The following is a 14,433-nucleotide window of genomic DNA, read 5'->3' as shown; positions in this document are numbered from 1 at the left end:
TTCATTTCTGTTGTGATATCGCTCAAAAGCAGCTGTAAATTCTCCCCAGAGCAAACAGAATAAATGTTAAAGTTTTAGACACTTGACATATATCATTTAGATACAGAAGGAACAGTTTTGGACCCAAAACTGATCCCTGAGGTACACCACAGGTGATATTCAAACATGATTTATGTTCACCTATCTGTACAAATTGCTGCCTGATTGTTAAATAGCTTCTCAACCAGTTTAGTATAGTTTCCCCAATGCCATACCTTTCCATTTTTTGGATTAATATATTGTGGTAATGGTGTCAAATGATTTGTTTTTTAAACCTGAGGCCAAAATATGGCCAGTGGGTATTGCGAAGACTTTGTGTCCATCCGACTGTGCTCATCATAACTCCAGTCCTATTACTGCCAGGTTCTTCAAATTCACAGGGAGCATTCTTGGGACATAGGCCTTGGACAAGTTAAAAAATGACTAATCTTGACCTATTTTAAGTGGTCAAAAGGTCATATTCTGTTCCTATCTTGATGCTCATACAGCCAAGGGTATTTTAGCATTACATTATATTTTTAAATCTATGAAGAATCCCACTAAGTACATTTTCATTTCTATGCTGTTTGTGATTTCCTTGATGAGTTCAATCTGAGCAAGTGAAATTGAGCTCTTCGTTCTGAATCCTTATTGACTATCTACATACACTAAAATATAGGATCTAACAATAAGATAAATACATAATGACTAAAACTGTAGAAACTATAAACTACAGAAATAAAATAAAAACATGTCAATTTTATGACTTTTTCCTATCAGTGCTGCTGGAACAAAATTATTATTACATTTTGTTCTGCACCGTGGGACTGTAAACCCACAACCATAGGGAAGAAGCTGAAACTCAATATGGAACGGGGTTGGAGTTATCGCTTAAAACTGAGGTACTTATTTGCTTTAAGTGTCTGATATACAGGGCCTCCAGCTTGTGACTCACCAATCAGCCTGTTAGACCACTAAACTATTTGATTAAGTGAGTTTTTGTTCTTCAAGGAAAGGTTTTCAAACCATGGCGCCAGAGAAAATAACAGAAATGATTCAATAAGCAGCAGAATAAGATCAACATGGATTTGTCAATATGAAAATGACAACTCTCCTCAAACAGAAGATAAGCTGGTGGTCCTTCCTGCACACAGCTTCACAATTCACTTCAAAAGTAAGTTTCAAATCAATAATTGCCTTCATGTATATATGAGATTGCACGCATTCAATTGTCTGACCTTTAATGGATGTGACGTCCTGAACGTGAGCCTTTTTCCTAAAATCAATGAGCATGTCTTTGGTCTTAGATATATTTAGCTGAAGGTGAGACTCCTGGCATCACTCAACAAAGTCATTGATGACTGGACCACAGCCAGTTTCATTATCCTGAAGTATATCAACTATGACTGAGTCATCGGAATACTTAACGATGGTCATAATTTCCCACCTGCTCTGACACATTCGTGTAGAGAACTGATAGTAGCGGTGAAAGGAAAGATTCTTGTGGAGACAAGGTTGAGGAGCAAACTCACTCTTTGTGTCCTGTTGGTCAAAAAGCTAAGAATCCAGCCCACCAGATTATTACTGGTACCCAGGCAAAACTATTTCAGCAATTTAGCAATCTGGCTAAAATATGATGTTGAATTGTGCAACCCCTGGCAAAAATTATGGAATCACCGGCCTCGGAGGATGTTCATTCAGTTGTTTAATTTTGTAGAAAAAAAAAGCAGATCACAGACATGACACAAAACTAAAGTCATTTCAAATGGCAACTTTCTGGCTTTAAGAAACACTATAAGAAATCAAGAAAAAAAGATTGTGGCAGTCAGTAACGGTTACTTTTTTAGACCAAGTGTTGTGTGGGCCGCTGAAGAGGAGGTACTGCTGGCCCACTACCACCAGAGGGCGCCCTGCTTGGAGTGCGGGCTCCAAGCAGGAGAGGGCGCCAGATCCAGAGGAAGTGACAGCTGTCACTCATCACACCAGCTGTCACTCATCTACACCACTACTTAAGCTGGACTGCAACTCCACCTCCCCGCCGAGAAATCGACTACCGTGAGGTAATTTCTCTGCTGTCTGACACATTGTGTTATAATCCAGTTCTCATTTGCAGCCCTATTCCTGTGGACGGAGCCTTATCTGGGACTTCGGAGATTAACGACGACGACTGCGCCTTACTCTCTGGACAGATAAGTGGTTACACAGGCGTTGCACGAGTGTGTGATTCGGAGGTGGAGGTTCCCCCTCCTAACGGTGTACAGACCGAGAACCACTGAGTGTAAAAACTTACACTCATTCATCTTGTTTCTGCTTTTTGCCAGCAGTACCAGGGTCGACAGTCGAAGACAGAGGTCACCTGGGGATTCGGGACTTGGCGGCTCCGGTGTTCTTCAGACCGTTGGTGGTGGAAGCCGTGTGGGACGCGGCCTCTCTCTCATCGGGGTCTCCTATCTTCGAGCCTGCCCACACGTCACCTGGTGTTAATTGACTTTGCAGATTTTGTGTATTTAGTTGTGTATTGTCACAACATTAAATTGTTACCTTTTGGCTTACTCATTGTCCGTTCCTTTGCGCCCCCCTGTTGTGGGTCCGTGCTACGACACCTTCCCAACAGGATTTCTCGGCCATCGTCATGGATTCCGAGGGGCGTCAGCTTGAGCGTGAACGGCCAATGGAAGAGCCAGGAGCGCAGGCGTCAGCAGGAGGCGTGTTAAGTGAGCTGCAGCAGATCTTAACCGCCTTCACGGCTCGGTTGGATTTAGTGACCGAGCAGAATGTCCTCCTTAATCGGAGAGTGGAGGCTCTCGCCGCCAGGGTGGAAGCGCGCGATCAGGGCGCTGCTGCAGCTCCTCCTCTGGCTGATCCTGGGCCTGTATCAGACGTTCCACTGGTCGTTCAACGAACCCCCCCACCGTCCCCTGAAGCATACATAAGCCCTCCGGAACCGTACGGGGGCTGTGTGGAGACGTGCGCAGACTTCCTCATTCAGTGTTCGCTCGTCTTTTCACAGCGCCCTGTCATGTACGCATCAGATGCTAGCCGGGTAGCTTATGTTATTAATCTGCTTCGAGGAGAGGCACGCGCATGGGCTACGGCGCTTTGGGAGCAGAACTCACGGCTCCTAACGTCTTATACTGGGTTTGTACGGGAGTTCAAACAAGTGTTTGATCATCCCAACAGAGGCGAAACCGCTTCGAACGTGCTGCTGTCGATGAGACAGGGGCGCCGTAGCGCAGCCGAGTATGCAGTCGACTTCCGCATCGCGGCAGCGAGGTCCGGCTGGAATAACGTTGCGCTCCGCGCCGCCTTTGTAAATGGACTGTCCCCGGTCCTCAAGGAGCACCTACTGGCTAAGGAGGAACCGCGGGATTTTGACGGGCTTGTCGATTTGGTAATACGCTTAGACAACCGTTTAAACGAGCATCGTCGGGAGCAGGCCGGGGGGCGTGACCGGGCACGAGCCGTCCCTCCCCCTTCCGGTTCCGACAAGGTGACGTCGTCCCCACGCTTCACTGCCAGGGAGCCCCGTGTGGCTACAGCTCCCCCTGCTGAGGAGGCTATGGACACGAGCAGGGCTAAAGTACAATCGAACGTCAGACAAAGGAGGCTGGCTCGCGGGGAGTGTTTTGTCTGCGGCTCTTGTGAGCACATGCAGAGGGACTGCCCTGAACGGTCAAACTACAACGCCCGTCCTTAGAAACTGGGCTAAGGGTGGGCCATAACACACACGCGGAAAGACCCCGCAGATCAGCACGAATCCCAGTAACAATCCTTTGTGGGGATTTAACCCTTCACGCCCCAGCACTGGTAGACACGGGGTCAGAAGGGAATCTGCTGGACAGCAGATGGGCAAAGGAAGTAGGGCTCCCCCTGGTGGCCCTGCCAGCACCGTTGCAGGTGCGAGCACTGGATGGCACCCTGCTTCCATTAATCACACATCAGACACAACCAGTGACTTTGGTGGTGTCTGGGAATCACAGGGAGGAGATGGTGTTCCATGTAACACCATCTACCTCCCGAGTGATTTTGGGATTTCCATGGATGGTGAAGCACAATCCCCAGATAGATTGGCCGTTCGGGGTTGTGACGCAGTGGAGCGAAACCTGCCACCGGGAGTGTTTAGGATCCTCGGTTCCCCCCGGCACTACAGCTAATGAGGAGGTCAAAGTCCCCCCCAATCTATCGGCGGTGCCAGAGGAGTACCACGATCTTGCTGACGTTTTCAGCAAAGATCTGGCGCTCACTCTTCCTCCGCACCGACCGTATGATTGTGCCATCGATTTGGTCCCGGGCGCTGAGTACCCGTCCAGTAGGTTGTACAACCTCTCACGTCCGGAACGCGAATCAATGGAGACCTACATCCGGGACTCCTTAGCTGCCGGGCTGATCCGGAACTCCACCTCCCCGATGGGTGCTGGTTTCTTTTTTGTGGGTAAAAAAGACGGCGGACTCCGTCCATGCATTGATTACAGAGGGCTGAACGAGATCACGGTTCGCAACCGATACCCGTTACCTCTGTTGGATTCAGTGTTCACGCCCCTGCATGGAGCCCAAATCTTTACGAAATTGGATCTTAGAAATGCGTACCACCTGGTTCGGATCCGGAAGGGAGACGAATGGAAGACGGCATTTAACACCCCATTAGGTAATTTTGAGTACCTGGTCATGCCGTTCGGCCTCACTAACGCCCCCGCGACGTTCCAAGCTTTGGTAAATGACGTCTTGCGGGACTTCCTGCATCGGTTAGTCTTCGTATATCTGGACGATATACTCATCTTTTCCCCGGACCCTGAGACCCATGTCCAACATGTACGTCAGGTCCTACAGCGGTTATTGGAGAACCGGCTGTTTGTGAAGGGCGAGAAGTGCGAGTTCCACCGTACTTCTTTGTCCTTCCTGGGGTTCATCATCTCCTCCAACTCCGTCGCCCCTGATCCGGCTAAGGTTGCGGCGGTGAGAGACTGGCCCCAACCAACAAGCCGCAGGAAACTACAGCAGTTCCTCGGCTTTGCAAATTTTTACAGGAGGTTCATAAAAGGTTACAGTCAGGTAGTTAGCCCCCTGACTGCCCTGACCTCCACCAAGGTCCCCTTCGCCTGGTCGGATCGGTGCGAAGCCGCGTTCCAGGAGTTGAAACGCCGGTTCTCGACTGCACCAGTTCTGGTGCAGCCTGATCCTGATCGCCAGTACATAGTAGAAGTGGACGCCTCTGACTCAGGGATAGGAGCCGTGCTGTCCCAGAGTGTGGAGGCTGATAAAGTTCTCCATCCTTGTGCCTTTTATTCCCGCAGGTTGACCCCAGCTGAACGGAACTATGACGTCGGCAATCGGGAACTTCTTGCGGTGAAGGAGGCTCTTGAAGAGTGGAGACACCTGCTGGAGGGGGCGTCGTTGCCCTTCACGGTTTTCACGGACCATCGGAACCTGGAGTACATCCGGACCGCCAAGCGGCTGAACCCCAGGCAAGCCCGCTGCTCTCTGTTCTTCGGGCGCTTTGACTTCCGGATCACGTATCGCCCCGGGACCAGGAACCAAAAATCAGATGCATTGTCCCGGGTGCATGAAGAAGAAGCCAAAGCGGGGCTGTCGAACCCCACCGAGACCATCATCCCCGAGTCCACTGTCGTGGCCACCCTTACCTGGGACGTGGAAAAGACCGTCCGGGAGGCCCTGACCAGGAGCCCGGACCCGGGGACTGGCCCCAAGAACAGACTGTACGTCCCACCAGAGGCTAGAGCCGCCGTATTGGACTTCTGTCACGGGTCCAAGCTCTCCTGTCATCCCGGAGTGCGTAGGACCGTGGCAGTAGTCCAGCAGCGCTTCTGGTGGGCGTCCCTGGAAACCGACGTCCGGGACTACATCCAGGCCTGTACCATCTGCGCCAGGGGCAAGGCAGACCATCGGAGGACGACGGGTCTCCTCCAACCCCTGCCAGTGCCTCATCGCCCCTGGTCTCACATCGGCCTGGATTTCATCACGGGCCTCCCGCCGTCCCAGGGCAACACCATCGTTCTCATGATAGTGGACCGGTTCTCCAAGGCGGCCCACTTCGTGGCCCTCCCGAAGCTCCCGACGGCCCAGGAGACGGCAGGCCTCCTGGTCCACCACGTCATGCGGCTGCATGGGATACCATTGGACATTGTATCAGATCGTGGTCCCCAGTTCTCTTCACAGGTGTGGAAGAGTTTCTGCAAGGAGCTGGGGGCCACCGTGAGTCTCTCGTCCGGGTACCACCCCCAGACCAATGGCCAGGCAGAGCGGGCCAACCAGGAGTTGGAGCAGGCCCTGCGGTGTGTCACCTCCGCACATCCGGCGGCCTGGAGTCACCATCTGGCCTGGATCGAGTATGCCCACAACAGCCAGGTTTCATCTGCTACCGGCCTCTCCCCTTTTGAGGTGTGTTTGGGGTACCAGCCCCCACTGTTCCCGCTGGTGGAGGGAGAGGTCGGTGTACCCTCGGTCCAGGCCCACCTCAGGAGATGCCGCCGGGTGTGGCGGACCGCCCGCTCTGCCCTGTTGAAGGCCCGGACGAGGGCCAAGTCCCATGCGGACCGCCGACGATCCCCGGCCCCCACGTACCAGCCCGGGCAGGAGGTGTGGCTGTCAACAAAGGACATCCCCCTCTGTGTGGACTCACCCAAGTTGAAGGACAGATACATCGGACCATTCCCTATCCTCAAGATCATCAACCCGGCCGCAGTGAAGCTCCGACTCCCGGCTTCGCTGCGGATCCACCCTGTCTTCCACGTGTCCCGTATCAAGCCACACCACACCTCGCCCCTCTGTACACCTGGACCCGCGCCGCCTCCTGCCCAGCTCATCGACGGGGAGCCTGCTTGGACAGTACGCAGGCTCCTGGACGTCCGTCGTAAGGGCCGGGGGTTCCAATATCTGGTGGACTGGGAGGGGTATGGTCCTGAAGAACGCTCCTGGGTGAAGAGGAGCTTCATCCTGGACCCGGCCCTCCTGGCCGATTTCTACAGACGACACCCGGACAAGCCAGGTCGGGCGCCAGGAGGCGCCCGTTGAGGGGGGGGTCCTGTTGTGTGGGCCGCTGAAGAGGAGGTACTGCTGGCCCACTACCACCAGAAGGCGCCCTGCTTGGAGTGCGGGCTCCAAGCACGAGAGGGCGCCAGATCCAGAGGAAGTGACAGCTGTCACTCATCACACCAGCTGTCACTCATCTACACCACTACTTAAGCCGGACTGCAACTCCACCTCCCCGCCGAGAAATCGACTACTGTGAGGTAATTTCTCTGCTGTCTGACACATTGTGTTATAATCCAGTTCTCATTTGCAGCCCTATTCCTGTGGACGGAGCCTTATCTGGGACTTCGGAGATTAACGACGACGACTGCGCCTTACTCTCTGGACAGATAAGTGGTTACACAGGCGTTGCACGAGTGTGTGATTCGGAGGTGGAGGTTCCCCCTCCTAACGGTGTACAGACCGAGAACCACTGAGTGTAAAAACTTACACTCATTCATCTTGTTTCTGCTTTTTGCCAGCAGTACCAGGGTCGACAGTCGAAGACAGAGGTCACCTGGGGATTCGGGACTTGGCGGCTCCGGTGTTCTTCAGGCCGTTGGTGGTGGAAGCCGTGTGGGACGCGGCCTCTCTCTCATCGGGGTCTCCTATCTTCGAGCCTGGCCACACGTCACCTGGTGTTAATTGACTTTGCAGATTTTGTGTATTTAGTTGTGTATTGTCACAACATTAAATTGTTACCTTTTGGCTTACTCATTGTCCGTTCCTTTGCGCCCCCCTGTTGTGGGTCCGTGCTACGACACCTTCCCAACACCAAGCAGAGGAAAAAAATATGAATCACTCAATTCTGAGGAAAAAATTATGGAATCACCCTGTAAATTTTCATCCCCCAAACTAACACCTGCATCAAATCAGATCTGCTCGTTGACATTGACCCTATGCCATGACATTGACCCTATGTGTCTTTTTGCAAGGAATGTTTTCGCAGTTTTTGCTCTATGGCAAGATGCATTATCATCTTGAAAAATGATTTCATCATCCCCAAACATCCTTTCAATTGTCCAAAATATCAACGTAAACTTGTGCTTTTATTGATGATGTAATGACAGCCATCTCCCCAGTGCCTTTACCTGACATGCAGCCCCATATCATCAATGACTGTGGAAATTTACATGTTCTCTTCAGGCAGTCATCTTTATAAATCTCATTGGAACGGCACCAAACAAAAGTTCCAGCATCATCACCTTGCCCAATGCAGATTCGAGATTCATCACTGAATATGACTTTCATCCAGTCATCCACAGTCCACGATTGCTTTTCCTTAGCCCATTGTAACCTTGTTTTTTTCTGTTTAGTTGTTAATGATGGCTTTCGTTTAGCTTTTCTGTATGTAAATCCCATTGCCTTTAAGCGGTTTCTTACAGTTCGGTCACAGACGTTGACTCCAGTTTCCTCCCATTCCTTCCTCATTTGTTTTGTTGTGCATTTTCGATTTTTGAGACATATTGCTTTAAGTTTCTGTCTTGACGCTTTGATGTCTTCCTTGGTCTACCAGTATGTTTGCCTTTAACAACCTTCCCATGTTGTTTGTATTTGGTTGAGTTTAGACACAGCTGACGCTGAACAACCAACATCTTTTGCAACATTGCGTAATGATTTACCCTCTTTTAAGAGTTTGATAATCCTCTCCTTTGTTTCAACTGACATCTCTCATGTTGGAGCCATGATTCATGTCAGTCCACTTGGTGCAACAGCTCTCCAAGGTGTGATCACTCCTTTTTAGATGCAGACTAACGAGCAGATCTGATTTGATGCAGGTGTTAGTTTTGGGGATGAAAATTTACAGGGTGATTCCATAATTTATTCCTCAGAATTGAGTGAGTCCATATTTTTTTTCCCTCTGCTTGGTCTAAAAAAGTAACCGTTACTGACTGCCACAATTATTTTTCCTTATTTCTTATAGTGTTTCTTAAAGCCAGAAAGTTGCCATTTGAAATGACTTTAGTTTTGTGTCATGTCTGTCATCTGCTTTTTTTCTACAAAATTAAACAACTGAATGAACATCCTCAGAGGCCGGTGATTCCATAATTTTTGCCAGGGGTTGTATTAAAAGCAGGGGGGGATAAACAATTAAAAGTCTGGTGTGGGACCCATTTTTTCCAAAATGTTTAAAACTAAATTAAGCAAGGAAATGTCTGTGGCATCGACTACTCCCTTGTGACACCTATAAGCAAACTGTATAAGGTCAGTAATTTTTTTTTTAAATGTCTTCATGACGGCTGCCAGAACACTGGTCTAAAATCTTTAAGGGTTTTGAGGTAATTAGATTTGGGGACAGGGCCTAGCACAACATCTTTCCAGACCTCAGGTACATGTTGTGCCACAAGAAGCTTATTACGTCCACCAAGGATGTAATAAAATTATCGCTGTTTATTTATTTGATTGTCTGTTCGCAAGATTAGGTCAAAAATACTGCAAAGATTTTGATAAAATTATTACCACAGATAGATATTAGGCCACGGATGACTCCATTAAATTTTGGAGGTAAATGCGGATCCGGATTCTGGATCAAGATTTCACTTTATATAGGCTTTGAAGGATTATGTCAAAACTTCACAAATTCTCACCAAATTTGCACTACAGACAGATATTAGAGCATGGAAGACTCCACTGAATTTTAGAGGTGATCCAGATGCTGGATCAGGATTTCAATTTGTAGGCTTCACTTTGTCAGATTTTGAGGATTACATCAAAACTACTTAAGGGATTTTCACCACACATTGGTTAGCGATTAGATTAGATTAGATAGAACTTTATTGATCCCTTGGGAAGACTCCCTCAGGGAAATTGAGGTTGCAGCAGTGTTGTATAGCAACACACAGGGTAAGAAACACAGAGTATCAAAAGTGAAAGTAAAAAAATCCATCCATCCATCCATCCATTTTCTTCGGCTTTATCCGGAGTCAGGTCGCGGGGGCAGCAACTCAAGCAAAGCCGCCCAGACTTCCTGATCCACACACACCTCCCCCAGCTCCTCCGGGGGAACTCCGAGGTGTTCCCAAGCCAGCCGAGAGACGTAGTCCGTCAAGCGTGTCCTGGGTCTTCCCTGGGGCCTCCTCCCAATGGGATGTGCCCAGAACACCTCTCCAGCGAGGCATCCAGGGGGCATCCAGAAAAGATGCCCGAGCCACCTCAGCTGGCTCCTTTCGACCTGGAAGAGCAGTGGCTTAGCTCCGAGCTCCTCCCGAGTGACCGAGCTCCTCACCCTATCTCTAAGGGAGTGCCCAGCTACCCTGCGGAGGAAACTCATCTCGGCTGCTTGTACTCGCGATCTCGTTCTTTCGGTCTCATGACCATAGGTGAGGGTCGGAACGTACATCGATCGGTAAATCAAGAGCTTTGCCCCCCTGCTCAGCTCTCTCTTCACCATGATGGTCCGATACAGCGACCGCATCACTGCAGATGCTGCACCGACCTGTCTGTCGATCTCACACTCCATCCATCCCTCCCTCGTGAACAAGACCCCAAGATACTTAAAACTCCTCCAGAGTTTTAAGTGGAGGAGTTTTAAGTAAAAAAAAAAAAAAGTTTGCAAATATAAATACCAGACAAACTGATCAATACTGTTTTACTGGCTATTACTGTTCCTCTCCTTCCCGTCCTCTGTCTTCCTGTTACTCCGCCTCCCCCTGAGTGAGGAGTCCCCTATTTAAAGGCTAATAAATCAAATTCTTTTGTTGGGAAAGTGTAGTGACACGGACCCACAACAGGGGGCGCAAATGAACGGTCAATAGATGAGCCAAAAGGTAACAATTTAATGTTGTGAATTGTGCACAACGAACATACAGACAATCTCAGAATATCATTACAGTCAAATTACAAAGGTGACGTGTGGGCAGGCTCGACGATAGAAGACGTCTGTCCTGAGAAGAGCCGGAACCACACGATTTCCGCCAGCCACAGAACCTGGTGAATACTGGAAGCCGCCAAGTCCCGAATTCCCAGGTGATCACCGTCCCCGACTGTCGGATCTGGTACTGCTGGCGAAGAACAAAGACAGTCAAGTGTGGGTGTGTGTACACCCAGTAACAACAGCGGTGGGAATGCCACCTCCACCTCTCACTCAATGCTTGCAGCGATCCCTCAGAGGAAAAAGAGTGCCGTCTTGCACAGCCTCCACAAAAAGGACCGGTACTCCTGCAAACACTCACAATAAACTGATTTACAAAAGATCACAAAAAGGCTGAGGATATTACCTCCAATGAAGTATGATATCTCGGCGATGAGGTGGAGATGACGTCTGGGTTTTATGGAGTGGGGTAATGAAGAATGAGTGACAGCTGTCAGGACATAATGAGTAACAGCTGTCACTCCCGGCTGTGTCCGTGGCGGCAGCGCCCTCTTGTGCCTGAAGCCCGCACTTCAGGCAGGGCGCCCTCTGGTGGTGGGTCAGCAGTACCTCCTCTTCTGGCGGCACACACAACATCTTTTATGCCTTAAATCTTAAAAACCTTATTGGCCATATAGCTTTAAACTTCATTTAAAAACCAAGTAAGAAAAAAATAGGCTGTCAGTGATATAATACTGCAACCAGAAATTGCTATTAGCACAGCACCCATTAACTTAAATTGACTTACCACTTATTGTCCATTTACCCACTTGTGTTATGACAAATACTATTTATGTAATATCATTTTCTTGTTGTAGTCTTACACACCTCTCTGCAGCTTCTCTCCCCCTGCCATCCCCTCATTACCCCATCCCCATAGAGACGGTGCCTGCTCCCAGACCACCAACAACCAGTAAAAATCTATTTAAGCATAAAAATTCAAAAAGAAAAAATAATATAGCACCTTCAACTGCACCACAGACTAAAACAGTTAAATGTGGTCTATTAAACATTAGATCTCTCTCTTCTAAGTCCCTGTTAGTAAATGATATAATAATGGATCAACATATTGATTTATTCTGCCTTACAGAAACCTGGTTACAGCAGGATGAATATGTTAGTTTAAATGAGTCAACACCCCCGAGTCACACTAACTGCCAGAATGCTCGTAGCACTGGCCGAGGCGGAGGATTAGCAGCAATCTTCCATTCCAGCTTATTAATTAATCCAAAACCCAGACAGAGCTTTAATTCATTTGAAAGCTTGACTCTTAGTCTTGTCCATCCAAATTGGAAGTCCCAAAAACCAGTTTTATTTGTTGTTATCTATCGTCCTCCTGGTCGTTACTGTGAGTTTCTCTGTGAATTTTCGGACCTTTTGTCTGACTTAGTGCTTAGCTCAGATAAGATAATTATAGTGGGCGATTTTAACATCCACACAGATGCTGAGAATGACAGCCTCAACACTGCATTTAATCTATTGTTAGACTCAACTGGCTTTGCTCAAAATGTAAATGAGTGCACCCACCACTTTAATCATACCTTAGATCTTGTTCTGACTTATGGTATGGAAATTGAAGACTTAACAGTATTCCCAGAAAACCCCCTTCTGTCTGATCATTTCTTAATAACATTTACATTTACTCTGATGGATTACCCAGCAGTGGGAAATAAGTTTCATTACAGTAGAAGTCTTTCAGAAAGTGCTGTAACTAGGTTTAAGGATATGATTCCTTCTTTATGTTCTCTAATGCCATATACCAACACAGGGCAGAGTAGCTACCTAAACTCTGTGAGTGAGATAGAGTATCTCGTCAATAGTTTTATATCCTCATTGAGGACAACTTTGGATGCTGTAGCTCCTCTGAAAAAGAGAGCCTTAAATCAGAAGTGCCTGACTCCATGGTATAACTCACAAACTCGCAGCTTAAAGCAGATAGGCCAATCTCCAACCTTCCTTTTCTCTCAAAAATTCTTGAAAGGGTAGTTGTAAAACAGCTAACTGATCATCTGCAGAGGAATGGTCTATTTGAAGAGTTTCAGTCAGGGTTTAGAATTCATCATAGTACAGAAACAGCATTAGTGAAGGTTACAAATGATCTTCTTATGGCCTCAGACAGTGGACTCATCTCTGTGCTTGTTCTGTTAGACCTCAGTGCTGCTTTCGATACTGTTGACCATAACATTTTATTACAGAGATTAGAGCATGCCATAGGTATTAAAGGCACTGCGCTGCGGTGGTTTGAATCATATTTATCTAATAGATTACAATTTGTTCATGTAAATGGGAATCTTCTTCACAGACTAAGTTTAATTATGGAGTTCCACAAGGTTCTGTGCTAGGACCAATTTTATTCACTTTATACATGCTTCCCTTAGGCAGTATTATTAGACGGTATTGCTTAAATTTTCATTGTTACGCAGATGATACCCAGCTTTATCTATCCATGAAGCCAGAGGACACACACCAATTAGCTAAACTGCAGGATTGTCTTACAGACATAAAGACATGGATGACCTCTAATTTCCTGCTTTTAAACTCAGATAAAACTGAAGTTATTGTACTTGGCCCCACAAATCTTAGAAACATGGTGTCTAACCAGATCCTTACTCTGGATGGCATTACCCTGACCTCTAGTAATACTGTGAGAAATCTTGTAGTCATTTTTGATCAGGATATGTCATTCAATGCGCATATTAAACAAATATGTAGGACTGCTTTTTTGCATTTGCGCAATATCTCTAAAATTAGAAAGGTCTTGTCTCAGAGTGATGCTGAAAACTAATTCATGCATTTATTTCCTCTAGGCTGGACTATTGTAATTCATTATTATCAGGTTGTCCTAAAAGTTCCCTGAAAAGCCTTCAGTTAATTCAAAACGCTGCAGCTAGAGTACTAACGGGGACTAGAAGGAGAGAGCATATCTCACCCATATTGGCCTCTCTTCATTGGCTTCCTGTTAATTCTAGAATAGAATTTAAAATTCTTCTTCTTACTTATAAGGTTTTGAATAATCAGGTCCCATCTTATCTTAGGGACCTCATAGTACCATATCACCCCAATAGAGCGCTTCACTCTCAGACTGCAGGCTTACTTGTAGTTCCTAGGGTCTGTAAGAGTAGAATGGGAGGCAGAGCCTTCAGCTTTCAGGCTCCTCTCCTCTGGAACCAGCTCCCAATTCGGATCAGGGAGACAGACACCCTCTCTACTTTTAAAATTAGGCTTCAAACTTTCCTTTTTGCTAAAGCTTATAGTTAGGGCTGGATCAGGTGACCCTGAACCATCCCTTAGTTATGCTGCTATAGACTTAGACTGCTGAGGGGTTCCCATGATGCACTGAGTGTTTCTTTCTCTTTTTGCTCTGTATGCACCACTCTGCATTTAATCATTAGTGATTGATCTCTGCTCCCCTCCACAGCATGTCTTTTTCCTGGTTCTCTCCCTCAGCCCCAACCAGTCCCAGCAGAAGACTGCCCCTCCCTGAGTCTGGTTCTGCTGGAGGTTTCTTCCTGTTAAAAGGGAGTTTTTCCTTCCCACTG

This window comes from Thalassophryne amazonica, chromosome 19 (genome assembly GCF_902500255.1).
Source record: "Thalassophryne amazonica chromosome 19, fThaAma1.1, whole genome shotgun sequence".
NCBI lineage: Eukaryota > Metazoa > Chordata > Actinopteri > Batrachoidiformes > Batrachoididae > Thalassophryne > Thalassophryne amazonica.
Note: the sequence above shows the minus strand (reverse complement) of the source record.